Below are 26,092 nucleotides of genomic sequence, written 5' to 3' on the forward strand. Positions count from 1 at the left end.
ATCACATGCATTTCTCTTCTTCTCCTGGGACCTGCCCAAACGGTTATACAGGTTCGGCCTCCCTTGGAAACCTCTTCAACTGCCATAATTTCAACTAAACTGCTGACTTCCAAGAGTGATCATCAGCTTTGCCCCATCTTCTGAGTTTCCTGCTGGACATCTGCACTGATATCACCCACACTCTTCAAGCTCAGCATGTTCAAAACTCAGTGCATGCCTTTTTCCTAAGAGCTATTCATCTTTCTATTTTTCCCTATAGTACTCAACAGCACTTTAAATAACCCAATGGCATAGGTCTGAAACTCTGGAGTTACTTTTTTTGTTTGCTTTCTAGTATTCTTAATGCAGAATAAGTAATATCTTTATTTGGGACAAAATTTAAATCTCACGTCTGTCTTTTTGCCACTATTCTTCTTGGGGAATCTGATGTTACTAAACTTCTTGAGGAATCTGATGTTAATAAATCCTTCAGAGATTTTTTTTATATTTATGATACACAGTGGGTACTACTAAATATTCATCAACCAGCTCCCTGGAAAGACATAAACAAAAGCCCTGGTTTGTTGCCCTTGCTTTTCCGTGGTGTAAACACTCCCACCACGGCCATTTTCAAACCACCACCCAAAGTCATTGACCAAAGAGCTGGGAATAGAGACACGCAATTGGTTCTCATAAGCCTCTGCAAGCTGGCTTCAGCCCACCAGTTTATGAGTCTGTATATATGCATAAATATGTACATGTATATGTATAGATACATACAAAATATATATTACATATGGACATATTTTAACTCAAATAGAAGCATATCATACATATCCAGTATGCCACAAACCTATGGATTCTACACCTTGCTTTTTTAACTTAACAATAAATCTCAGAGATTGTTCCAAATCAGATATAGAGCTGCCTCATTTTTAACTACCTGATTATTTATTAACCAGTCCCTATTGATGGACAGTCCCTATTAAGTTTTTTGCAATCTTTTATTTATTCAAATGACACTGAAATAAATAACTGCACATATATCATTGTGCATAGTTACATATCTGTAGGATAAAATTCATAGAATTGTTATGGGTGGTTCAAACCATGCATACATTTGCAATTTTGATCAATACTGCCAATGGCTCCACACAGAGCTTGGACCAATTTATACCTTCATCCACCAGGAATACCTGTTTCCTCAAACTTTTGCCAGTGTTATCACATTGTGTTATATGTGCCAAAACATAGGTGAAAACATCTCACTAAAGTTTTAATTTGCATTTCTCTTTTTATGAATGAGGTTAAAGTTTTCATTTGTTTAAGAGTCCTTTGTATGCCATTTTGTAACTATTTGGTCATTTCTTTGCCTCTAGAGTAACTGTTCTTCCTCTTATTGATTTGTTGTGGTAGTTCTTTATATACTGATGAAATTAGATCTTTGTGACATGCATTGCAATTATTTTTCTAAATATATTGATTGCCTTTTGACGTAGTTAAAAAAAAATTCGGCCCTGCAAAAATTATATCAATCTGTTATTTTATAGCTTCTGGATTTTGTGTCATATCTTGAAAGGATAATCCATCTCATTATTAAAATGGTATTCTATTTTTTCCTAGTTATTCCAATGTAAAAGTTTTTGATTCATGTGAAATTTATGTTGGTGGAAGGTGTGATGTAAGGCTCCAACTTTATTTTTCACCTGATTGTACCAACCCTGTTTACTATCTCCTGCAGAATCACCTTTGCCCTCTCCCTCGACTCCATTCTCCAATTCGCTAGCTCCTAGAGACTCACATTTTAACTTTCCAATATTTATGTGTTGTCTTTTCTTTCTTCTCTATTGTGACCACCCTACTTCAGATCTTATCGTTCTTATACTCGCAGCCTCTGATCTTCTCTACCTCCGCCAGAATACATTCTCTATGATAGCTTTCATCATACAGCTCCTTGTTCGCTAAGAATAAAACCCAAAATCTTGCTATGGGATTCAGGATCCACTCCAGCTGGGCCCCAATCTACCTTTCCATTCTCATATTCTGTCACTTTCCCAATCAAAACAGTCCTTCTCAACAAACTGAAGGGTCAATGTTCCTTAAAATGCTACATTGTAGCTCGTCCCGCATGCTCCACGTGCAGTGTCCCTTGTAACTAGCCTTTCACTCCCTTCCTTCATCTCAATTCTATGTGTCCTTCAAGGCTTGGCGCAAATGCCCATTTCTCTGCAAAAGCATTTCCCATTGCTCTTTCTGTGCTCCTACAGCCATAGAAGCAGAGAGGCAGCCCTGGGACTGGACCCATTTTCTGATTCTCTGACTACCAGCCCTGTGCTTTCCACCACAATGAGGGGCCCTCTGGTCAACAGCCTGGCAGTAGAAACAGAATGACCAGACTCCACCCCAGCTCTACCCCTTTGTTCCCTTTGTGACAGTGGGTAAACTACTTAAGCCTCTCAAGGCCTTTGGCAGTCAGAGGTTCTTTAAGTGGAAGCAACAGAACCCAATCTGGCAAGTGAAACCACAGAAAATGTATTGGAAACAAATATCAGTTTAAAGAACTAAGGGGAGGCTAGAGAAGCGAGTGCTGGAACAGCTTCCTGGGACCAGAAGCCAGACCACAGCAATGTCCGGACAGGAATGGTCTTGTCAGGACACACCCTTGGCAGCAGAATCACCATGAACCCTTGGCATTGGACCAAGACTGGCCTAGCTCGCAGAGTCACCCATGGCTGAGGAGAATGGGGCCCTTGTTCTGGTCCCAGCAGACCATATCCTAAGGTGAGAAGTGATTCCTCAAATGGAAATGTGGCAGCATAAGTGAATGTTGGGCAACCAAAGAGCAAATACCATAATCACTCCCCAGCCATCTTTAAAGGCAGGATGGTCCCCCACTCCCTAGTGACTCCGACAAGCTCCAAAGGACACCTCAGTTAATTCTGTATACACTAAAAATTTGCTTGAAGCAGCTCTGAACCTGTGAGAAAAACCCAAGTGGGTCATCCTTATATTCTTTGAGGCCTTCAAATACCCTTAAATCCCTTCATCTCAGCTGCCAGACAACTGAACTACAGCAGAATCTGGAGCCAGCAAGTTATCGTAAGCTACTGTCATGGCTACTGCCGGAGAACAGGTTGTTAGATCTCATTCGGTCTGAGTTACAAAGGTGCTAAAAATTCAACTTTGGATTTAACTCTTAGTAGCAAATAAACAAACCTATGTGTAGCATCACAGAGAGCAATTTAAAACCTGGGCAGAGGAGTTAAACCCTTCCTCTTACCCAGTCCAACCTGACCTCCTGCAAAGACATAAAAAGGGCAGGACCGCCTGTGTCCTCCTCCTCTGAGGATTCCCCGACACGCTCTCTTTCCTCCTCCTCCTCCTTCAGACCGTCAGCAGCCTGAATCATGACCTACAGAAGAATGGAACTTTTCTCTCAAGGGTCCCAATGAAAACGCAGACTCATTCCCTTTGAGCTGCATATCCCATTGTAATTAACGACTGTTTACTATCTATATCCTCTTCTAAACTGTAAGCTTCTTGAAGGGAGGTTCCACATCTATCTAACTCATCTCCATATGCCCTGTATCCAGCCTGGTGCCTAGCACACAGTGTGTGCTCAATAAATACTCCTTAAATGTATGAACAAAAATCATACTTTATGCTTTTATTCTAGGAAGGCATTGACTTTCAGTTTAATAATGTTTGTGAGATTAGAAAAACATCATTAGCTTTTGCTTCTAAACATTTCAGATCACTGCCCACCACAAATAATTGGGGAAGGATATTTGTTTTATAAGACTTAAGTTATAACTTAAAAATCTTACATTACAACCTTTGCTATCAAGACAGAAAACAAGTACTGGAATCTTTAATAATAGTACTACGTTTTAGTACATATGCGGAAAAATATCATATTGAGAAAAGTGTTCAACCCACAGAAAATTGAAAAAATAAACATGTTTTAATATTTAAACTGAAGAGTAATCAAAATAAAAAACTTGATTTTATATTGACAGTTACAGATCATCTGATGATCTCTTGTTGCGCTACTTATTGCAATTTGATTCTTTTCTGCTTTACATTCAAGTTTTTTTTCTAATTTAGGTCCATGATCTCAGAAATCACAGATGACAAAAAATATCTTCTGGGGTCATTTGTCTAGTCCACACCCCTCAGAGCACTGGGTTTATTACTTTGGCTATTATTTTGGGAATAAACACAGACATCTAGACAACATAATGTTCATCTAAAGAAATTTTATCTGAAAGCAATTTGTTTCTCAGCCTAAAATCCACACATTATTATTATTATTTTTTAAGAATCATATTCCACTCATATCCCAGGGATCTTGGGGAGTCTAGAAAAAATCATAGTCTGGCTCTCAAACAAACAGATTTAGGCAGAGTGATTATAAAGCCAGCCCAAGGAAAATTAAATTTCAGGGTATAAACAATGTGATTAAGGACAATGAAATTACCACTGTATTTTCTATATTTTTTCATCAACTACAGAAGAATCAGATGAATAACTAAAGGAGAAATTCTTCTACTTCCTCATGCTGATATTTCATTTATTATAAAAGAATTTTTAAATTTTTACATAGATGAAGTAAACCCAAGAGAAAGCTACAGCCTGCCTACTATAATCTTCACAAAGAATCATCTCTGAACAAATCTATTTCCCAATCTATTAATATAAGAGGAATCCTTTATGAAAAATATTTTACTCCATATTATTAAAAAATTCAGATGTCATTGAGTTGTTTAACTTATTGTGGAAAATTTCAAACATACGCAAAGGTATATGGCAGAACCTTCCAACAGAAATGTAATATTAATCATATTTGTAATTTTAATTTGTTGAGTAGCCAAATAAAAAGGAAACAGGGGAAGTTATTATTACATATTATCATAATACATCCCAAATATTTCAACATATAAAGTATAAAAACTCGAGATAATTTTACATTCTTTTTCATACAAACTCTTCAAAAGTCAGTGTGTATTTTATACTTACAGTATATCTCAATAATCTCAATAGCCACATTTCAAGTACTCAGTAGCCACATGTGGCCAACAGCCACCCCACTGGACAACAGACTATAGAGAATAGCATTAAAAATCCTGTGAACTCATCACCCAGGTTCAGTAATCATTAACTCATGGAGAGTCTTGTTTCCTAGATACACCATCTCCCGCACCCAGATTAATTTGAAGCAAATCCTAAAAACTGTAGCATTTCATCTATGTTCAAATCTCCCTGATTATCTCATACTTTTTTTTAACAGTTGGTTTGTTCGAATTGGGATCTAAACAATCAACTATCAGGAAGATCTCTTTTTAATGACATTTTTTATAACACCAACATAACAAGAGTTATACTTTCAGTGAAATGCTTTAGTCATTCAGATGTTTATTAAACATCTATCTTGTGCCAGGCAGGCACTGTTCTTGCCCAGAGACACAACAACAGAACAAAACTCAAAGGAACTTCCTGTTTAGTTCCTGACTACATATTAGGCAGACTTGGAGAAGCTTTAAAAGATACCAGTTCCATCAACCTGCAAATGGATAAATAAAACGTGGTATATACATGTAACGGGGTATTATTTATTAGGCAATAAAAAGGAATAAAGTACTGACTCATGCTACAACAGGAAGAAACTTGAATATAACACGCTAAGTAAAAGACCACATATTGCATGAATACATTTACATAAAGTATCCAGATAAGGAAACTCATACAGACATAAAGTAGATTAGTGGCTGTGGAGTGAGGAGGGAGACTGCAAATGGGTTTGGATTTCTTTAGGGAGTTATGAAATGTTCTAAAATTAACTATGGTGATGGTTGTACAGTTGTGAATATACTAAAAACCGTCAAATTGTATACTTTAAATGTGTGAACTGTATGAAATGTAAATTATATCTTGATATAGCTGTTCTTAAAAAAGGACATAACTGTATAAAGTTATTCCATTCACACAATGGAATACTATCTAGCTTTATAATAAAGAATGAGAAAACTCCTTTTAAAAAAAAGAAAATAATTCCAGTGACCAACCTTTGCCACTTGATTCAAAAACTTGGGGAGTGAGGCCTAGGCAGGAAAATTTTTTAAAAGATCCTTACGTACTTTTTATGTAAGCCAGAGAGTGTCAGTGGTTTCAGGGAAGATTAAGTCAACTGACCAACAGTTGGCAAAACGGTGTAACTGCTTCCTATAAAATGGACAAGCAGAGTGTCATGAGCGTTCTCCAGTTTCAACTTGGAGGTGGCAAAAGGAGGCTTCCCACAAGTGACACCCATTCTGAAACATGATAGATTAGTGAGAATCAGTCAGGTGAATATGGGGGAGGAGGAAAGTGTTGTAAGGAGGACAGAGATCATGTATGGCCCGGGGAAATTGGCGAGGTGCTGAATTTAGTTGAATGTGCCTGAAACACACAGAACAAAGTGAGTTAACAGCCAAAGCTGATTCATAGAGTAAGTCAGGTTAAAAATGTGAAATATTCATCGATCAATAAAATATTGACAAAAATTTAGTTTAAATTCCATAACAATTTTAACATTTCTAATAACAACATTACTATATATATGAAAAAATAATGCATATAAGACACAAGATATTTACTCTACTATGTTTGTTTGTCTAGGGATCGCCTTGCAGTATCTCCAAGATGAAAACAACCAGAATACGTGCTTTTCTTAGATTTAAGTAACTAGGATTTCTATTTCTTAATCAAAAATTGATGAAGGCATTACAGTTTCGTGGATCAAAAAGTCGGAAACGAAATGCCACATACCAATAACTTTTTTCAGAGAATATCCTAACAGAATGCAACCAAATATAATTGCTCATTCTCTTTTTAATTGAACACCCCACCATGGATAGGGTACCACAGTTAGTGATGTGAGGGAAACATGAGGAATGCATACTGGCCCTCTCTTCAAGGTTTTATGATCCAGTAAGGAAGGCAGTGCATTTGAATAAGTAACTAAGCCAGGAGGCACTCAGGTAGTGGCACTGGGGGCCTGAGAAAGGAACAAAGTGCTGAAGGAAAGAAACCAACATACTCAGTAGTCAGAAACTGAAGTGGGGACTTTCATGTTTTTTGTTTTTTTGGTTTTTTTAAATGCTGTGAGAGATTAAGATCATAGAGATTATTCCGGTGGAAGTGGCTTATGAGTTCAGCCCTGGAAGATGTGGGTTTTCACAAGGAGAGACAATGAAAGAGCTTTCTAGGCAACAGGAGTATATGAGCGAAGGTAAAATGCTCTGTTGCTGAATAAAACTCAAGTTGCCAGTGCACAGGATTGGGGAATCGTGGGGTAGAGGCCGCAAGGAGCCCAGGCTGCCAGATCTGCCTTTAGGAGAAGGAGTCTACACTTAAACGGGGAAAGAGCCTGGGGTTTGAATTTCAGCTCCACCTGGTATTTATTGTAAAGTAGTTGCAAACTTAACTTTTCCTAGCCTCCTCTGGAGGTTGGAGCTATAATAACAGTGCCAACTTCGGTGTTGCTTAGAGGATTAATGCAATTATGACTGTACCTGACATAAAAAAGTTCAGTATCTACTGCTGCTGCTCTTAGGATTATTAATATTAACTATATAAGTCACTCAAGAATTTTTAGAGATATAATAACAGGACTTAAAGAATTTACCTAACTGTGACGTGAAAGAGACACTGAGGGAGGATAATCCACCTGTAAGCAATGTTAGGACAGAGGGCAGACGTCCCTAAGACCCTGAGCCAAGATGGTGCAGGGGCAACGGGAAAGGATGGATGTGCAAGATTCTGAGGAGGGGAGAAACACAGGAGTCTGGGTGAGCATAAACTGGTCTGAACAGCAGTGTTTGGGGAGTCAAGAAGGAAGTTTCCAGAGGAGAGGGCTAAAAAGCTGATGAAGAAGACAGGAAAGGAATTCACAGGGAACTATGAACAACTCTCAGTTATTCATGGAAGGCTTTTCCAACTTAATAGCTTCCACCTCTCCCAGTGTGCCACCCACCCCCATCACTTCCATGAGCATCCTCAGTTGGAAGGCTCTCTCCAGCCCTCCCTGGAGTATTCCTGAAAAGGCATTAACAATTAAGAAAATACACTACTGCCAGGAGACACATTAAAAAACAAACAAACAAACAAAAAACACCTGAATTGTGCAGACCTCCATGCAGGGAAAAACATTATACTAACCTCTAAAACTTGAACGAAAGTAGAAATAAAAAGGGATCGCTAATTCCTTCCAGCCCCTATTTTGCCAGTAACCCTTTAGGAGGTAACACTCTCATCTAACTTCTCCTTGCCCTCAGGGAAAATCAAAACCAGCTATGAAATTATTATTTTTCATATTTTTACAGAGACGCTTTCATCATTCATTCTGTAAATATTTCTTGCGCACCTACTGCGTGTCAGACCCTATTGCTGACTTTGGAGATTAAGTGATTAACAAGACAGATAATGTTTCTGATTTCCCGGAACTGCCATTCTAGTGGGGGAAGGCAGACAGTGAACAGCCCAAGTTTATAATTTCAGAGAGAAATGAGCGCTGTAAGGAATAAGGAAGGCGATGACGAGCTATCGAGGTGAATGAGGAGGTGGTTTTTAAGCTTGGGTGCATTTCAGCCCAGGCCCGCCTGGTTGGTCTCCTCTGGCCATCGGGGCACCTTACCTTGCTTGTATGACGCTCCAGGATAGAGTGTGGATGATCAGAAGTCAGACCTACCCTTTCACCTGTCTATGGAAGGATCTCTTTTGTATCTGCAGCTGAAAATATTTCTAAATGTCCCCACCCCAGTGCTCAAACTCTGAGAGTCAGTGCAACATCTGAGGGGGTCCTCAGATATACCTCAACTCGGTTCCCAGACACATTGAAAGCGACAATTTCACAGTCCCCTAAGCTCAGAGTTCCGACTAAGGAGACTGGTAGTTTGTGAGACGGAGGAGGGAGCGTACAAATGTGCAGAAGGTGGCTGGCAAGTTTCATTATCGGAGGAGGGCGGCGCTCCTCTGCTTAAGAAATATCTGGACTATCTACGACAATGCCCAGGGCGCTGGGAAGCCCAAAGGAGCGAGTTCCCTCAGCACACGCCAGGACGCCGGGCAGCGGAGCAGGCCAGGCGAGGGGAGGCGGGCGAGCCGAGCGCCTGCGAGGCCAGCGTCGTCCGGGTACCCGCGCCGCGCCCCATCCCGCGGATGTGGTAAAGCCTCATGCTCCGCTCAATTAAGCAGGTTTCCTGTGGTTCCCGCCCCAGCGCTGCTCCGTCGGCCAGTTCTTCCCCGGGAGACAAGAGGTTGACTCCGTCCCGCGGAGACTGGTGGCGCCCCGCAAAATCGCAGCCCTTCTGAGCCCGCGCCACCGCCGGGCCCCCACCGCGCCCCAGCACCATTCCGGCGGGCGGCCCCGTGCTCACCTGCGCGCTCGGCCGCGGCGGACGCCGCCTAGTTCCCGGCGCCCGGCTACGAGGTCTGTCCCCAGACGCGGGAGGAGGCAAACCCAGCCTCTCTCGTCCCTCCGCAACGCTTAGCTGACAGTTCCCGCACCAGCCGCAGGAGGGCCGCTCGCGAAGCCACAGAGGGGCGGGAGCCCGCGCCGCTCACTGACCGCCTTGCACTGGGTTCCCTTAGCCGGCCCCGCTCGTAGCGCGGCGATCGCGCAACCAGTTCCCAGGACTTTGTCCAGAACTTCTCGGCACTCGCAGCGGGGCGATTAGCGGGAGGGGGTAAAGCGAGGAGGAGGAGCCTGAGCCCGCCCTGGGGCGGGGCCACGTGTAGAGGGTGGCAGAGTGACCCTCGCTTCCACCAATCAGGAGTCCGCCCTGGGCAAGGCGGCAGGGCGAGGCTGGTGGAAGGAGCGGGAGGATTCCATGACGCAGTCGGGGGAGTTGAGACCCGGGGTTCCGGACAGGTGGGAAGGGCGGAGGGAGGTGAGAGCTGCCGCGGGGCCCAGGTGGGCGCTCCCCGCGGCCCCGCGCGCCGTTTGCGCGCAGTAGGCGCTCAGTAAACGTTTGTTGAGTAGCGTTTCCGGCCAGGGAAGGAGGGAGACTTGAGGGCGGCGCTCGAGGGGACTGGTTTAAGGAGAAGGTTCCTGGGAACATGTGGTCAAAGAGGCAAAGAGGACTCGGCCTCTTGGGGGAACGACCGAGGCAAAGAGAGAAAGAACAGAGAAGATGCGTGGTGAAGGGAGGATCGCAGGCACGGATGACGAAGGACAGACTCAGTGTGGGACCTCGGCCCGAGACTGTGACCCTGACTGACACCCAGAGGCAGTGATGCAGATCCGTGCGGGGTCCCAGGAGAAAACCGGAGAGGCGTCTGGTGGTTTTGTTCTCTGCGGTTCACGTGCAGACGGGGGGACAGGGCAGGGAGGGGGGGAGGGGCCGGGGGCGAGAAAGCATCGTAGTTAAAATTAAAACACAGGAGCTCCTTGAAGGACGACGAAGTCCTCGTGACTCGACTGCCCACTCGCTCCTCTGCCTCCTCTGATCTTAGCGTGAATGCAAGCAACTGATCACCAGGAGTTGGTTTGGAGACTGCAGATGTGTCGGGGTGCTGTAAGTGGCGGGGTGAGAAGGGAATTAACCTTTATTGAGCGTCTACTGTGCGCGCCCAGAGCAGTTGTGGGCATGCAGCTGTGAAGTTGGCACACCAGGTTCCTGATGCCAAGGAGCTTACATTTTAGTAAACAGACCATAAACAAAGAAGCGCACATACAAGTAAAGAAAGACAAAACGAGAAACGACCGATGAACTCTGAGCACTGAAGTAATTGCTAAGCAGAGCTTTCAAGGCGGTGATGTTAGGAGCTGCGAAGTGCCCTGAGGGCCTCTCGGGGAAGGTGGCTTTCACGCTGATTGCTGAACCGGAAAAGGAGCTGTTACACCCGGGAAGAGCGTTCCGGGCAAAGAGAACGGCAAATGCAAGGTCTTTAACCACCCTGAAGACCCTGCTAATCTGCCTTACCGAGCGGGACATCGAGTGTGGCTCGCTAGGTTCGGTGCCTGGCCCTGGGTAGAGACTGAATGTTAAATTCCAGTGCCACCCGCCACCTGCCTCACTCGACGCATTTCCAGTTTCCCAGCTGACCCCAAATTAAGGTTTCTAAGGCTCTTTGCCGGAGCCATGCTATTCACATCTCATTCATCGCGCTTGGTTCTCAGCTTTCTGGAACCATCCGAGTGGCGGAATGTGTGGGACTGTCGGTTTGGGATCTGGCAGGCAGCGAGCGAGGGAGGTAGGGTCCCGACCCCACTGCCAGGCTGCGGGCGTTCGCACACGGAGAGCCTTACTGGAGATCTAAAATCGAAATTCTTAAATCCTCCCCGACACCCGACGAACGCCGGGTGGGTGGCGGTGTCTGGCAGGAGCCGCGACCATTCATCCCGATTTCCAGCAGGCACCTTGCCCACGCCCAACCCGGGCTGCTTGAGCAGCTCAGGCGTTTTCTCAACCCTTCTCGCATTTTGCAGTGATTCCTCTCTGAGAGAGAAGCCTGATCTCGTCTCCTCCTCTCCCCTCAAGCTCCTTTGTTTCTCTCTCTCTCTTTTCTTCTTTCTGCCTCCCACCCTCGCCGTTTCATTAGCAATGTTTTCTTTGCGGGAGATAAATCCTAAATCCTAAAGGAAGTTATTTGCATAGGGCTTTGTGGTTGAAACTAGCATTTTGTTCTTGGCTTTTTCAATTTCTTCCAGCCGTGTGTGTGTGTGTGTGTGTGTGTGTGTGTGTGTGTGTGTGTGTGCGCGCGCATACTTTCTTTTCTTTTTGTACTTGAGGTAGTTCATTGGACAGGATGAGTTATTCATATTCATATTGTACTTTGCCTCCCAGAAAAAGCGAAATCATACTGTGTCTTTTCATAGTTTCATTTCCTCTTCTCCTAAATAAGCTTCCAGGCTCACCAGCTCCTAAAAACAAAAAGGAGAAAAAAAAAATTAAAGTTGAATCCCACGCAGAGCCTATTTTTCTTGGAAAAGCTTGTTAATGTCCTAAAATTAGCTTTTTCCTCAGAATTTTATTTTAAAGCGAGGATCTGCTTGTCTACTCCAGAGATGAATGATTCTATATAGTAAGAGATTCTAAAGACCCTCTCCTTTGAACTGTTGAACAGACTTCTTATCTTTGGAGACGCAGCCATTACAGTGGGACTTTTTCACAGTTGGCTGAATGTTCTTAGCTTCTGCGATTTGCAATAGATAAGCAGATGTTTAAAGAGTTTACATGTTTTTCTTTTTATAAGAATTTCCATGTTTTGATAGTAAAGGAAGCTGATGAGAATGGAGTTTCTCGGAGCGGGGACCACCAAAGGCCTGTAAAGTCGAACTACCTAGGGTCCTGTCTTGTGATCACCACTTTCTGTTTCTGAGACCACCTTTCCTTGTGTGTAAAATGGAGACAGACATTATACTCACTGGGCTATCGGAAGAGGCATCATAGTCTGAAAATGACTTTCACATAGCCCAACTCAAGAGTTCTCAATCTCAGCACTACTGACATTTTGGGACAAATTCTTTGTTGTGGGGTGCTGTTCTGTGCAGTTAGCAGCGTCTCTGGCCTTTACACACTAAATTAAAAGAAACATCTTTTTCTCCCCACAGCCAAAAAGTCTTCAGACATTGCCAGATGTCTCCTAGAGGGTAAAATCACTCGTGGCTGAGTACCATTAGCCTAGCACATAGTAAGTGTTAACAGATTAGGAGGCAGTAGTATGAAGAAGGAATTCTCAGAGTGTGCACTTCAGGCAAATTTTGCTTCCCTAAATCTCGTCTGCAAAATGAGAATCATAATAATGCTAACTTCTTAAGACTGGCTAAGGATTAAATAAATTTGTGCATATAAAAGCAATTTGGACAGTGCCTGGCACGTAGTAAGCTTAAAACATGAGCTTCTGCTCTCATTTTCTTCCTGCGAAGTGAAGGCATTGGATTAGATGAGGGATGACATACCTTGGCTTATGTGCTGCTACTCTTCTCCTGGCCTCATGTCAGATATCACTATAAAATTAATCTTGTCCTCACTGAGCCAAATAGAGACTCAGAATCCTTCTCAACACAGTGCTTTAGGAAGCTACTGCTGATTGGGTCAGTAGGTGAGATGATGCTGACTTACCACGCTGGGGCTAAATGAACTTCAAGCCATTATAAGATTAAGATCTTAAGTCATCATAAGATTAGAGCTTCAATCTTCTGGAATAGTGACTCCAAGACAAATGTGATAAGAAAGAAGTATGGTTCTTCACCTCATCAATCCTTTTTATGAGGGCTGGAGCGAGGGTTCCAGCATCTTAACTGGAATCATAGAACCTATGAGATATTAGAGGCCGGGTCTCCTACCCTCTTCAAGTGTCCTCTTTTTGCCGCTCCCACACCAATGGAAAGTGGAGGAAATACCTGTCTGCAGCAGCGATGCAACCCTTCCCACCCTGTGCACGCCTGCTCATCTTCTTTCCCCTTCACTTCTACTTGGAAAATGAATCAAAGTATTTAGTTGCATAGAAACACCTTGTAAGCATTCTTTCAAAAGTGTTAGTCCTGATGACTCAAGACTGCACAAGAATTCACCGATTCCTTTGTTAAATACAGACTGACTTCCTCCTTTGTGTAAGGGACCATTCTTAGCGGGCACCTTAAGAGATCCTCAAAGATGAATCTGTGCGTGTCCCTGCCCTCCATGTGTTTACAGTTTCATATATTGGGCAGATCAGACATGGACATAAATAACTGTAAGACAAGCATAAAAAGTAGAAAATGTCCTAAGAGAGGTACCAAAAATGTATTCAATGAACAGAGACATTATTTGAGGAATTAGGAGCAGAGAGTCACTTCCTGCATCTTTGTTGACATTTTTAACCTTTCAGTCAAAAATTCTCATTTATTACAATACAGTTAACCTTGTAGAGGAAGCTGCAACATTGTTAGGCTTCCTGGTTTAGAAAAACCTCCTGCTTAGTTTAAGTGGATCTTAGTGCAACTAAAAGTCCCAGTTTATTGTAACTCTAGTAGTCATTTTTCATCAGATGTTTAAATTGTCTGGAAGGTTCTAGAGGAAGATCTCTCACCTTTAGTGACAATAGGCTAGCTTTCTCCCAAGCATTTAAAAGAACCAGCTTTTTAGCATGTTATACTGTGGGAATATAGGCTACTTGTAAGAAGGAACATCACAGGGGCGAAGGGCACCAATGTCATATACATTAAACCACAAAATGTAGTTCCTTCAGGACTGAACGAAGTCAGGCTGAGCATTCCATTATGTGGAGGTACTATCTCCACAGCACCTGGACATCCTATAGTAGTATTCAGGGTAAAAACTAAGTATGTGATAACAGTCCACATGTATTAAGCATTTATGTGCCCGGCACTGTAAAACTGGGCTGCCAAGATAGTGCCACTCCTGCCACTATCAGGCAGCTGCCTGTAAAACCAGAAAGACTTGGCAGAACTGCCAGAACCACACCCTCTTGCTGCAAGCCACACCAGTAAAATGTATGCCTCGAATCCCGCTTCTCCTTTATTATCTCAATTCCAAATTCACACCTTGTATGAATGCATCTGATTGGTACATTCCAAATCATATCTGCAAGTCTAGCTGCAAGGAAGGCTGGGAAATGAGATTTTTAGCTTTCCAACCTCTGAAGGAAGTTGGGTTAGGAGTTGAGTGAGCCAAGCCACAGCATGCAGCATCATTTCCTCCAAATCTCCAACAAGTATGTTGGCAGAAAAAGGTTTTATATGTTATGACCCTTCGGAGTGTTTCAGTTTTTGCAGAGTAACGCAGAAGGCTTAGTCCTTCACCAATCCTCCTAAATTTTCATCTCAGTCTCCCCCAGCAACACCACCATTGTTCTTCACCCGGAAAACTTCAGCAGACTTCTGACCCGTTCCCAGGGAAGCACTCTTGCTCTCCTGCAAGCCATTCTCCACTCTGCAGTCAGAGGGAATTTTTTGAAACCCAAATCGGATCTGAAACCCCTTGCTTGACTTCCCATTGCTCTTAAGATAAAGACAAAACTACTTACATGGTTTGCAAGGTCCCGTGTGGTCCGGTGTCCACCAACTTCATCTCGTGCCGTGTCACCTCACTCTCTCACCTATTTCTTTCACTTGACCACTGGAAGGTGCTTCTGCGTAAAATGTAATGTCAACTCATCCTTTACATGTCATTCTGTCATTACTTCCTCAGGGAAGTCCCCCGCTTGACTTTCACCGTTAAGTCAAATCATTCCATCTTATGCTCTTGTAAGAACTGAAGTGTTTGTGAGTGTATGTGTATGTGTGTGTGTGTGTGTGCGTGCGTGTGCGTGTGTGTTTTGGATCACCTATCAGAGGTGTGATTATTAATTTCTGTCTCCTAACTGGATTATAGGTTCCACACAGTAAGGACCATGTACGTTTTTAATCTCCCAATGCCTGTCTCAAGACCACGCAGTTAGTAGGCCTTCAAATATTTGTTGAATAAATAAAGGGAATCCCAAAGAAATGATCTTTAATGATGGTAGTGGGGATGGAGGGCAGGGTGGGCACCCATAACAGGCCCAGTAGGCAGAGATTGTTCAATTGCTCAGGTTGTACAGGTGGTCTTATAGCAACTTAAGTTACCATTTTCCAGGGTCATAAGTTAACTGATTATTATTTTACTCTTTTTTTTCTTTACTATATTTCCCTATTCTTTAGAATGCCCACATCAACTCTACTAAACCACATCAAAAGAAACTTCAGAGGTGTGCTGAGTTTAGCTGCTTCACCCTGTCATAGACCCGTTCCCATAGACCTTATCCTATTAATAGAAATGAAAACGAGGAATCCTTAACGGGTATATGTTTTTACCTTTTCTTGAAGTGTGTTTTTCACCTTTGTGTTAACCTCTTCATTTCCCTATAGTGTTGTGAGGACTTGCATCACGTAGCTGTCATTATTAGCAAGTGCCCTGTTCCTTGATCCTTATTACTCACACACAATTATCTCTTGATTCACAGCAACTTGGAGTATCACACTCAGATGAAATTAGCACTTCAGGGAAGAAACTGTAACTGTCTTGTGCAGGTTCTTATAGACTGTTAATATAACAAACCTAATTTTGGGAACCAAAAATAAACTTGTCTGTGAAGAATATGTACTTGGAATAAGGCATATCAATACCTAGAATCCATGTTTTTTTCTCAAAGTGAGTGCAACTTACCAGGACTGTGAAATAGAGGACAAGGGAGAAAAAAAAGTCTGATTCCAAAAGAATGAGGTTCCAGTTTTTGCTTTACATCATTATTTCTTGCAAAAACTACTTTATAACAAAAGTAAGAGAAGTAAATGTCTAACCACTGTGCTGTACACCTGAAACTAATGTAATATTGAATGTCAACTGTAATTGAGGAAAAAAATTTAGCAGTTAAAGATAAGGAATGAAGTGCCCATAATCCTACCTACAAACACCACCACCACCAGCAACCCTACCTTACATGATTATTATTCAATGTTTCCTGCCAGTATTTTTTCATACCATGGTAACTTTTGAGTAAATGCAAACTTAAGTTGTATTTTTTGACTCAATATTATGTTTTCCTAAGTGCTGCTTCATAATAATCAACAGAATATTGTGAATTCATTAAAATGATTTTTGGGAAGACCGAAAAACCCTGAAAAAAAATGTGTATGATATCGATTAAACTTGTGTCATAACAGATATGACTGAATTTTGAAAGAATACAAAGAACTACATTTAAGTACCCCTCTTCCATTTAGTATAGTTCTTTCATCTTGGGGAATATTCCTGTGAGAGCTTGCTCCATCTGCTGAGTCTCAGTGTAAAAATGAAGAAGATGCAGGAGTGTAGGTAGACCCCGCTGAGCTGAAATGCACTCTTAGCACAAATGAGAAATAAACTTGTGTCATTAAATCACTGAAATTTTGGAATTGTTACTGTAATGTATCATACTCCCTTCCTACTGATACAGCAAGGGAAAAATGGGAAATGGATGTTGAGAATGCAACCAAGCATGTCGTAGATAGAAAATCAAACCTATGTAAACCTAGAAGTGAGTGACATGACACACCTGACGTCGATATGTCAAAGAAGACCCCTCATACCCTAACTCAGAGCAGCTCCCTTTCCACCTCTCCAATCACCATTCATGGCATCACCACCCTGCCCTTTGCCAGAGCTCACAGCATTTGTTTTGAATCTTCCTTTCTCTTGCCAATCTCTTCCATTTACTATCAATTTTTCATACAGGTGCCTCCCAGTACGCCGATGCTTCTTCAAAAGCCCAGTCATCTCTCAGCGATAACACCTTAACCCCTGTACAAGTTTGCACTCTGATCTTCCAGCCTCCACTCAAATGTCCTGGGCTCAGAAGTGCTGCCATGCTCTTCTTCATTTACAATTTTCATCATGCAATTCTACTGCTTGAGAAATAGCACACAAGGGCCTTTATTATCTGACTTATCCTCTGCAAACTCAGAGCTCATTATTTTTAAAAAGCTATTGTGTTGCAGGTCCCTGTAAGGCCATGCTTATTTACCATACTTAATGTGAAGTTTTGATGGAAATCCATCAATGTGGTTATCGTACTCATCCTTGCCTTCTTACCCAGAAAATACTTACCATAGTTTCACTGTTAACCTTTCACTTACGATTCAGGGTCATTGTTTCTTACATTAATGATTCAAGTGATATAATGATGACCTCAAAAATTATTGAGATGTATAAACTTAACTGCCCTGATGAAAACTGATTCCTAATGCTTTTTGAGTTCTTATGTATTAAAAAATAATAATAAAATAAGAATGACAAGGATATATTGAACTTTGGCCACATTCCAGGCACTATTCTAAACACAATTCTTGGTGGTAGTGGTGGGGGAGGCGGGTGTCAAGTGGACTAGGTAAAACCAGGATTCGCCTCCTCTTAGGACCACATTAAAATTACAACCAAATTATAAAATTATCAGCATGGAGGCTCACCTAAATGCCTAATCCTCTTTTAATCCTTTTAACAGTCCTATGAGATAGCTATTATTATCATCTCCATTGTAGAGATGAGAAACTGAGTTGGCAAAAGTCAGGGAATGCACAAATGTTCTTAGCAGCTTCATTCTTAATAACTCCAAAGTGGAAACAACCCAGATGTCTTTCAACTGATGAATGGATAAGCAAACTGTAGAATATCTACACAATGGAATAGTATTTAACCACAAATTGGAATGAAGTACCGATAATATGCTACAACATGGATGAAACTTGAAGAAACCTTATGCCAAGTGAAAGAAGCTAGTCACAAAAGACAACATATTGTATGATTCCATTTATAGGAAATGTCTAAAATAAGTAAATCCATATAGACAGAATGCAGATTTGTGGTTGTCAGGGGCTAGGGGCAGGGGAGAATGGGCAGAAACCGCTGAATGAGAATGAGGGTTTGTTTTGGTGTAATGGAAATATTTTGAAACCAGATTGAAGTGGTGGTTGTACAACAAAGTGAATATTCTAATTGCCACTGAATTGCTCACTTTAAAAGCATTGATTTTATGTAATGTGAATTTCACCTCAATAAATTATTTCAGGTGAGGGAGAAAGAGAAGTCAGCATTTAAAAAACGCTGCCTAGAGAATCAGTTCATAAAAGAAAGAACATGGTTTTCCCGAAGAAGAACCAATGTCCACTGAGAGCAGTTTTCAGGGAAGCTGAAGACATATTTTTTTTTGTATACAGTGGGAACAAGTATACTCTACACAAGTACCAAAGTAGCAGTGCTATGAGAAAAGCATATGGCCTTTGTGACATTCTTTTGGACTGTACAGAGACCTTTCATGTTTAATTTTTAAGTGTTTTTTTTTTTTCTGAAATCTAGAAAGTTGAGATTATTAGACAACCAATCCTTCAATACACAGTTTACCCTTCTGGATGAATACACACACCTTTCAAATAGTACACAAATTGAAGGCCAAGAATGGTTCCTTTATCGCCTTTCGTCCCCGCTCCCTCAGCCCACATTGTGTTTACCAAAAGCTATCAGCAGTGTTTCCATTTATTGCAACTGGACCTGCCCTACTAACTAATGCAGCTGCAGTCAGCTCTCTGCCCATTCTTTAATGAAAGCAAATGAGTCACACGAAAGCTAGAAACATTCTAGAGTTGTTATTTCCAAAACTGGACAGCAGAGAATTGTCCTGAATGTCTTGAGCTGCCAGGTTCTGTGCAGTGTGGTCTCTGCCATATACAAGGGCACATGAGAAAAGTATGGATCTTCGTTAGCATATCTAACCTCAGACCGTTTGGCTCCTGGATCTGTCCCAAGTGCCCTGGGACTGATCCAACTGGTTAAGTGCACTGAGAAATTCCAGGGCTTGGCACAGAGTTCCAACTTCTGAAACACCTGGAGGAGAGACTCACCTCTAAGAAATCCGAGAACCACATATTAGAAATCAAAGATTCAGTGAGTTATTCCCTGAGAACAGCCAACCCGGGCTTTTTGCATACTCATTATTCTTGATTCATTTTTGTTTCCCTTTCTTAAAGTGCTTTTTCGTTGTTCTCTAAAATGACATCCTTCTAAAGTTTTCTCCAGGGACTGCCTTCAAGCTTCAGATAACAACATTTGTACGTATTTCTGCAGTACCTCTCACTCCAGTAAAGAAGGGCTTGGTCTAAGTCTTCAAAAGCAATTTGAATTTTCCAAGTAAGTGATGATCTGAGATTGGGTGTCACTTAAAGTTTTACGAAAAAAAAATTTTTTTCTAGTTAATGTCAGCTGGTTTGGTCCCTGCTTCTAGCTTTCTCATGGTTTTCTTAGAAGGGTCTTCTATAAGAAGTAAAAAGAATCTTCTACTTGTTTGATTGCCTTCTAATTCAGAGAGTTATTTTTATATAGTAAATTACATCCTATAGTAATCCCAACTGGAGTGCAATCACTTGAATAATTTAAAAGTTGCAATGATGTTAAGCACCATGTTTTTTGGAAGCATTTAGTTTAAAAAGGCTTTTATGTCTACGGCCATGCCACCCTGAACAAGCCCAAATCTCATTTGATCTTGGAAGCTAAGCAAGGTCGGGCCTGGTTAGTACTTGGATGGGAAATCAGGTAGGAAGACCAAGTGTTGTAGGCGTAAAATAATAATAATAATAATAATAATAATAATAAGGGATTGTAAGCTGACAGGGTCCTTGAAATCTGTGAGGTCAACCAAGGTTTGCCTCACCAAAAAAACAAACAAACAAACAAACAAAAACCCCAAATTTTTAATAAATAAATAAATAAATAAGCTTTTATTTTTTCCTAACAGGTGCTCTTCTGTGTCGGGGATCCCCCAGACCACCTTCATGTTAGCGGGTTCATTAGGAGGATGCAAGGGACTCAGCTCACTGTCATACTCATGGCTGTGAGTTAGTTATTCCAGCCGAAGCAGACAAAACAAAACCAGCAAAGAGAAAAGGCATATGGGATGATGTGTGGAATAAGCTAGGCACGAGCTTCTAAGAGTCCACTCCCGTGGAGTCACACAGGACAGGACATGCTTAATTTTTCCAGCAAAGAGTGCTTTGATGGCGCGTGTGACAACACATGTGAAGTGCTGCCACCCAGGGAGGCTAAGTGTCCAGGTTTTTTTATTGGGGCTGGCCCCACAGATGCCCTCTACCTATCACATACTAAAACTCCAGACTCCCAGAGGAAAGCAGGTGTTCAGCATAAACCTCATTTTTGCACAAACACTTTAGGCACAGAGAGCCACTCTTAGCAGTTAAGGAACTGTGGCATCTAAGTTCCCAGATGCCAGCCAAGGCTCAGCCTCAAAAGCAGGTCTTTCTAAGGTTAGTAGCTTTAGCCCTGTCGTTAACTCTTCTCTGCACATCTTCTCTACACTCAAAGTGTGGCTTGCCTTACCCACTGACCTTAAAATAGTGAACTTCATTCTTTGCTTCTCAAGAGCAGGCTGAACAGGTGCATTTTAAAGGGTCTCGTTAGTATCTTGGTTTATTTATATATTCATGGCAGGACCCACATGGCTTCTTTTAAGGAGATGAAGCAGGGTTTTGCAGGGAAATGTGTGCATTTGCAGGGAGCTAATGTGGAAATCTTTCTGGGGCTACTCAAAGAATGCCCAAGTCATGTCAGTGAGGCTTCGGTCAAATCAAATAATAATGAGTCTATGTATTCCTATTGTTTTTGAAAGAGCCTTATTCTTCAATGATCTATGTTATCTCCACACCCATCTTGTCAATTCTCTTTCCCTCCATCAGTGTCATCAGGCATCATGAAATATAAAGCCAACTAGTCATGTGTTTTTAAGCATTTGCCCTTATTTTAGTAATAAGCAACAATAATCCCATTGTTGCCTTTGCTAACAGAGAGAGAAATTGCATTTTCAAACATTGTTTATATTGGAGAGGTGAAGACTCCATATTGTCAGAAAACACGTAGTGACATCTCACAGTGTCATGGTGGGGACTTTGGCCAAGTTGCCATAGAAGGTGCTGCCTGTGGTTTGGGGAGAGGCTAAACACTGGTGCCCATGTGGAGACTTTCCTTTGGAGTGGTGGTGGGCTTGATTTATTTTCACAAATGTGATGATGGATGTGTGTTGTTCGAGCTGTAGGCTGGGAGTGACAAGAATAGAAGGTACTTCACTCTGCTGTGAAAAATCAATATCTTGGTTTTATATGGTACATTCAATTCCCAACTGAGTGGATTATTGTTGTAGGTTGAATCATATCCCCTCCCCCCAAAAATCCTAAGTCCCTGTACTTCAGAATGTGACCTTATTTGAAGATAGAGTCTTTAATAAGTTTAAATGAGCTCATTAAGATGGGCCCTAATCCAATATGACCAGTGTCCTTACAAAAAGACACAGGGAGAGCACCGTGTGAAAATCAAGGCAGAGATTGAGAAGCCAGGAGAAAGACATGGAACCGATTCTTCTCCACAGCCCTCAGCGGGAACCAAACCTGCTGACACATTGATCTGGACTTGCAGCCTACAGAACTGTGAGCAATAAAATTCTGTTTTTTAAGCCACTCTGTTTGTGGTACTTTGTTACAGGAGGTCTAGCAAACTCATAGAACCAGCCACTCGATTTGACAAAGGTGTACAGAACACCGAAAAAGCAGAGAAGAGGGTTAGGTGCTGTGGGGGTGGAAAGTGCTTAGGGCCCTTACACGCCAGTAGGAGAGGCAGTCGTGCACACATGACGCCCACAGTGGGCCGGCAGGCTCCCGTGGGTGGGCACCAACTTCATCATACCTGTTTTTTGGAAGAACACCTCCCTCTCCCATAAAAGGTAATATATAAATAGTTTATACTGTTCGATTTAACTTTAAACAATCTTTAGGAAGAAGAATAATCAAAATTGCTTCAGGTTCTAATCCCATTAATAATAATATCGACAGCTACAAACACTTTCTTCACCTTCACACCGGTGCGATGGCTCCTTTAACCTCACGGAAACTCTGCAGAATGAACTCTGTTTTACCCTCATTTCTCAGATTACAAAACTGGAGTTCAGAAGTTTCACCTCCTACTCCAGTTTACATGGCCTGCATGTGGCAGAACCCAATATGACTCAAACAACCTTAACTCCCGACACAGTTTCTCTAAGAAACACCCCAGTCACTTGAGAAAATGAAGAGTTCGAAGCCCAGCCCAGAATCACTGAATTAATTCATCTGCTTCTGAGAAATCTTTTTTGGTGGTTTGTTTAAACAAATTCTCCTAGTGATTCTGATTGACAGGCACTACTCGTACAGCAAATGAACTCGGCCACCTCTGCAGAATTTCTCAACACTTCGACCTGTTACAATCAACAGAGTGGTTTTAAAACTCCCATCCTTCCCCACCCCCTCACTGAATTAGAACCCAATAGTGGATCTGGGAAATCGCTTATAACCCTCCCCACAACACACAGTGATTTGAAACGGACAGCGAGCTTGAGAAGTGCTGCTTTTAATTAACCGCATTTTAACTCAAAATGTCGAACTCTGTTTCAAAAACAAAAGACAAATCTGAATAACAACAACCAAAGAAACTTTTAATAGCTAAGACTTTAAGCCATCTGAAGGTAGAAAGGGGACGATGACGGAGGAGTGGGGACCCTTGAAATCAGTGAGCACCCGATGGGGAGTGAGTACGGTCAACGGTCAACGGTCAACGTGGAAACTACTAATAGATTAAAAGATCAAAAGAATAAAAGAGAGGGACTTAGAACAAGACGCGCTGACTTCACAATTGGGCCTAAATCAACTTTTGGAAATAATTTATGACTTATTTTTTAAAAAATTTTTTAAATTTCTTTTTAAAATGAGAGATCATATGGTATTTATAAGTGACAACATGATGTCATGGAATGACTGTGGGCTTTGGAACCAGAAAGACCCAGGTTTAAATCAGTGCTCCCCCACCCGGGACAAGGCACCATTTTTGTCCTCTGAGGACACTAGGCAATATCTGGAGACATTTTTGATTGTTAACAACTCGGGTAGGTGTTAACTGTGCTATTGGCATCTACTGAACGGAGCCCAGGATGATGCTAAACATCCTACAATGCACAGGACGGCACCCACAACAAATGAATTATCTGGCGCAAAAGGTCAATAGTGTTGGGGTTGAGAAACGGGTTTAAACACTAGATGCACCATCGACTAAATATATGACCTTGGGCTTAACTCCTCTGAATCTCACTCAGTCTTCTCATATGAAAAATGGGGAGAATAAAGTTTATGGTAAACACTTAAGAAGTGCTTATTATGTGCCAGGTACAGGAAACCAAGATAGAGAAGTTGAAGTTCAGAAAGGCTGCTGACAGCTCAAGCCACGCAGCTAGTGAGTGGCAGAGCAGGTTTAGAACCTAGTCCAAACGCCATCCCTTACATCAAGGCCCCTCTAAGCCTCCAGCTTGAAAGGGTTAGGGCTCCCTCATCTATTTAGTTGGACAGGTCACTTGTGCTTCCATAGCCTCCTTCCTAAGAACTGATCAGAATAATGTACATCCATGGGCAACAGTTTGTTCATCTGGATAAAGCTGAAGTGTTTAAAAAAAAAAAAAGTGTTAGCCTGAAGCCAAGAATGTAACAGAACTGATGCCCAAATACCTCCAGAGGGTTGTGATTGCATTGCAATTGGTGAATAATAGTCTTACTGGATGTGAACAGACAATCTAACGTCACTTTTCCGGGAACAAAAACCTTAATTCTAGCTTTCCAGAATCACAGGGTGTTTAAGGATCTCAACACCACGTCCTCTACTGCTGCCAAAACGTACAGCTAACGTGCTCTAGCTGGAAGCTTCTTACGCAAATGCATTTCTTTAACAGAAAATAATGGCTCCATAGACAGAAATCTCAGCAGTCTCTTCTTTTTCTTTTGCGGATATATATTTCCACTGCTTTTCTGCCTTCAAACTTACAACACATTTCTCATTTAGAGAAAGATTTCATGAACATAAGGTACAAAATTCTAATTTAGACATCAGATATGGCTCTAACTCTGAACAAACTACCCAATCTCTCTGGGTTTAGGAGACCAAATTTAAAGAAAACATTCTCAGTTGTAAATAATAATAATGGCCAATTATTGCATGTGTATTATATCCCACGTGCTTGACATGTACTATTATTTCCATTTTACAGTTTGGGAAACTGAGACTCAGAGAGGTCTAATGGCTTGCCCAATGTCACAGAGGTAGAAAGTGACAGAGTAAGCATTTGCAACTGGGGGTCTCTGAATCCGAAGCCCTGATATTGTGCTGCTACATCCTAGCTATGACAACTGTGATGCAAATAGAGCGATCTACCATGACAGTTTCAAAGAAGAAAAGAAAATTCCAGAAACAGGATTAGCAATATTATCTTTAAGATGGGATTTTGACTACTTGCAGGAGGTAAAGGATGATTAATAAGAGGAGCAGAGAATTTGGAGTCAAACTAGACTTGAATCCCATAGTCTCATAGCCTTGTATTGTTTTCTTTTGGAACTTTACCCAAAATTATAATTTTATATTTATTTGTATGATTATTTGATCCATTTTCTCTACATTCTCCAAGATATTTGAGGGCCAGGGTTTTTGCTAACCTTTTTATTCCCAGGACCTAATACAGAACTTCACATACAGTAAGTGCTCAATAAACATTTATTAAATGAATAGATAGATAGAGGGAGAAAGGAAGAGAGGGAAGGAGGGAAAGAGGGAGGAAGGAAAGAAGGAAGAAAGGAAGGAAGGAAGGAAGGAAGGAAGGAATGAAGGAAGAATGGAGGAAGGAAAATAGGTTATTGTTTGATTTTGAGCAAGTTCCTTAACCCTTTCCCCCCTCAATAACATTTATAATAGAAATGTTTATAAAAGCTGAAATAACTGTGTTGGTTTGATGTTATATAATGTGGTCTCTGTTATTAGCAGTACCCAGTTACTATTTGTTTCCCTGTACCATGTGGTTTTGAATTTTGACAGTCAGAAGATAGTCTCAGTTTCCCCAACACTGTTACTCACTGTTTGCTGGTGTGACTTCTCTCCTTGACCAGGTTTTAAGAGCAGGTAGGAGCATATCCTGTAGGATTTTTGAATCCCTTGCCTTCTGGCATAGTGCTAGACAGAAGGAAGCTACTAGGCAAATCATTATTACACCAGAGTAAACTAAATGCCTCTGGGGGTTTGCATACCTTTCATAGACAAAGGGTGACTAAGATATTTGGGGAATGTGAGAGTGGGAGCTTAGATGAAGAAGTACTTTTTTGTATAGGTATATAAATATATGTATATATGTATATTTAATTTAAAGATCTTACTGGCTTTTGTTTGCTTTCTTTTTTAATTTTATATTAGTTTTGGATCTATACTACATTGGTTAGACATTTATATAGTTTATGAAGTGATCTCCCAATTACTCTCTCTGGCTCTACACACAGCCATTGCAATGCTATTGACTATATTCCCTATGCTGTACTTATGTCCCTGTGACTATTTTATAACTACTAATTTGTACTTCTTCATCTCTTCACCTTTTTCTCCCAGCCCCCCAAACCCTCTCCCTCTGGCAATCACCAGATTGTTCTCTGTATCTGTGAGTCTATTTTCATTTAGTTTATTTCTTCTGTTCCTTCGATTCCACTTATCACTTAGATAAGTGAAATCATATGGTGTTT

General features: G+C 41.6%; 1 protein-coding gene, 1 long non-coding RNA gene and 1 pseudogene across 6 annotated transcripts in view; 1 reads left to right on the forward strand and 2 right to left on the reverse strand.

The window, feature by feature from the left end:
- OSBPL3 (oxysterol binding protein like 3) overlaps positions 1-9,699 on the reverse strand; it is a 153,665-nt gene extending 143,966 nt beyond the window's left edge. For 4 of the 5 annotated variants that reach the window (XM_039862571.1, XM_039862568.1, XM_039862570.1 and 1 more), the window contains exon 1: positions 9,396-9,699. The gene's annotated coding sequence lies outside the window, so the exon portion shown is untranslated. The remainder of the gene's footprint in view (positions 1-9,395) is intronic. The other variant, XM_039862569.1, reaches the window with a different exon arrangement.
- Positions 9,700-11,774: 2,075 nt separating this feature from the next.
- LOC120602356 (uncharacterized) lies at positions 11,775-25,562 on the reverse strand. The gene is made up of 2 exons (XR_005652714.1): positions 25,440-25,562; positions 11,775-11,884 (listed from the first exon to the last, which is right to left on the reverse strand). It is a non-coding gene; the product is annotated as an uncharacterized LOC120602356 (long non-coding RNA).
- LOC120602624 (uncharacterized) lies at positions 19,951-20,070 on the forward strand (annotated as a pseudogene).
- Positions 25,563-26,092: the final 530 nt, after the last annotated feature.

This window comes from Pteropus medius, unplaced genomic scaffold, assembly GCF_902729225.1.
Source record: "Pteropus medius unplaced genomic scaffold, Ma_sr-lr_union100, whole genome shotgun sequence".
NCBI lineage: Eukaryota > Metazoa > Chordata > Mammalia > Chiroptera > Pteropodidae > Pteropus > Pteropus medius.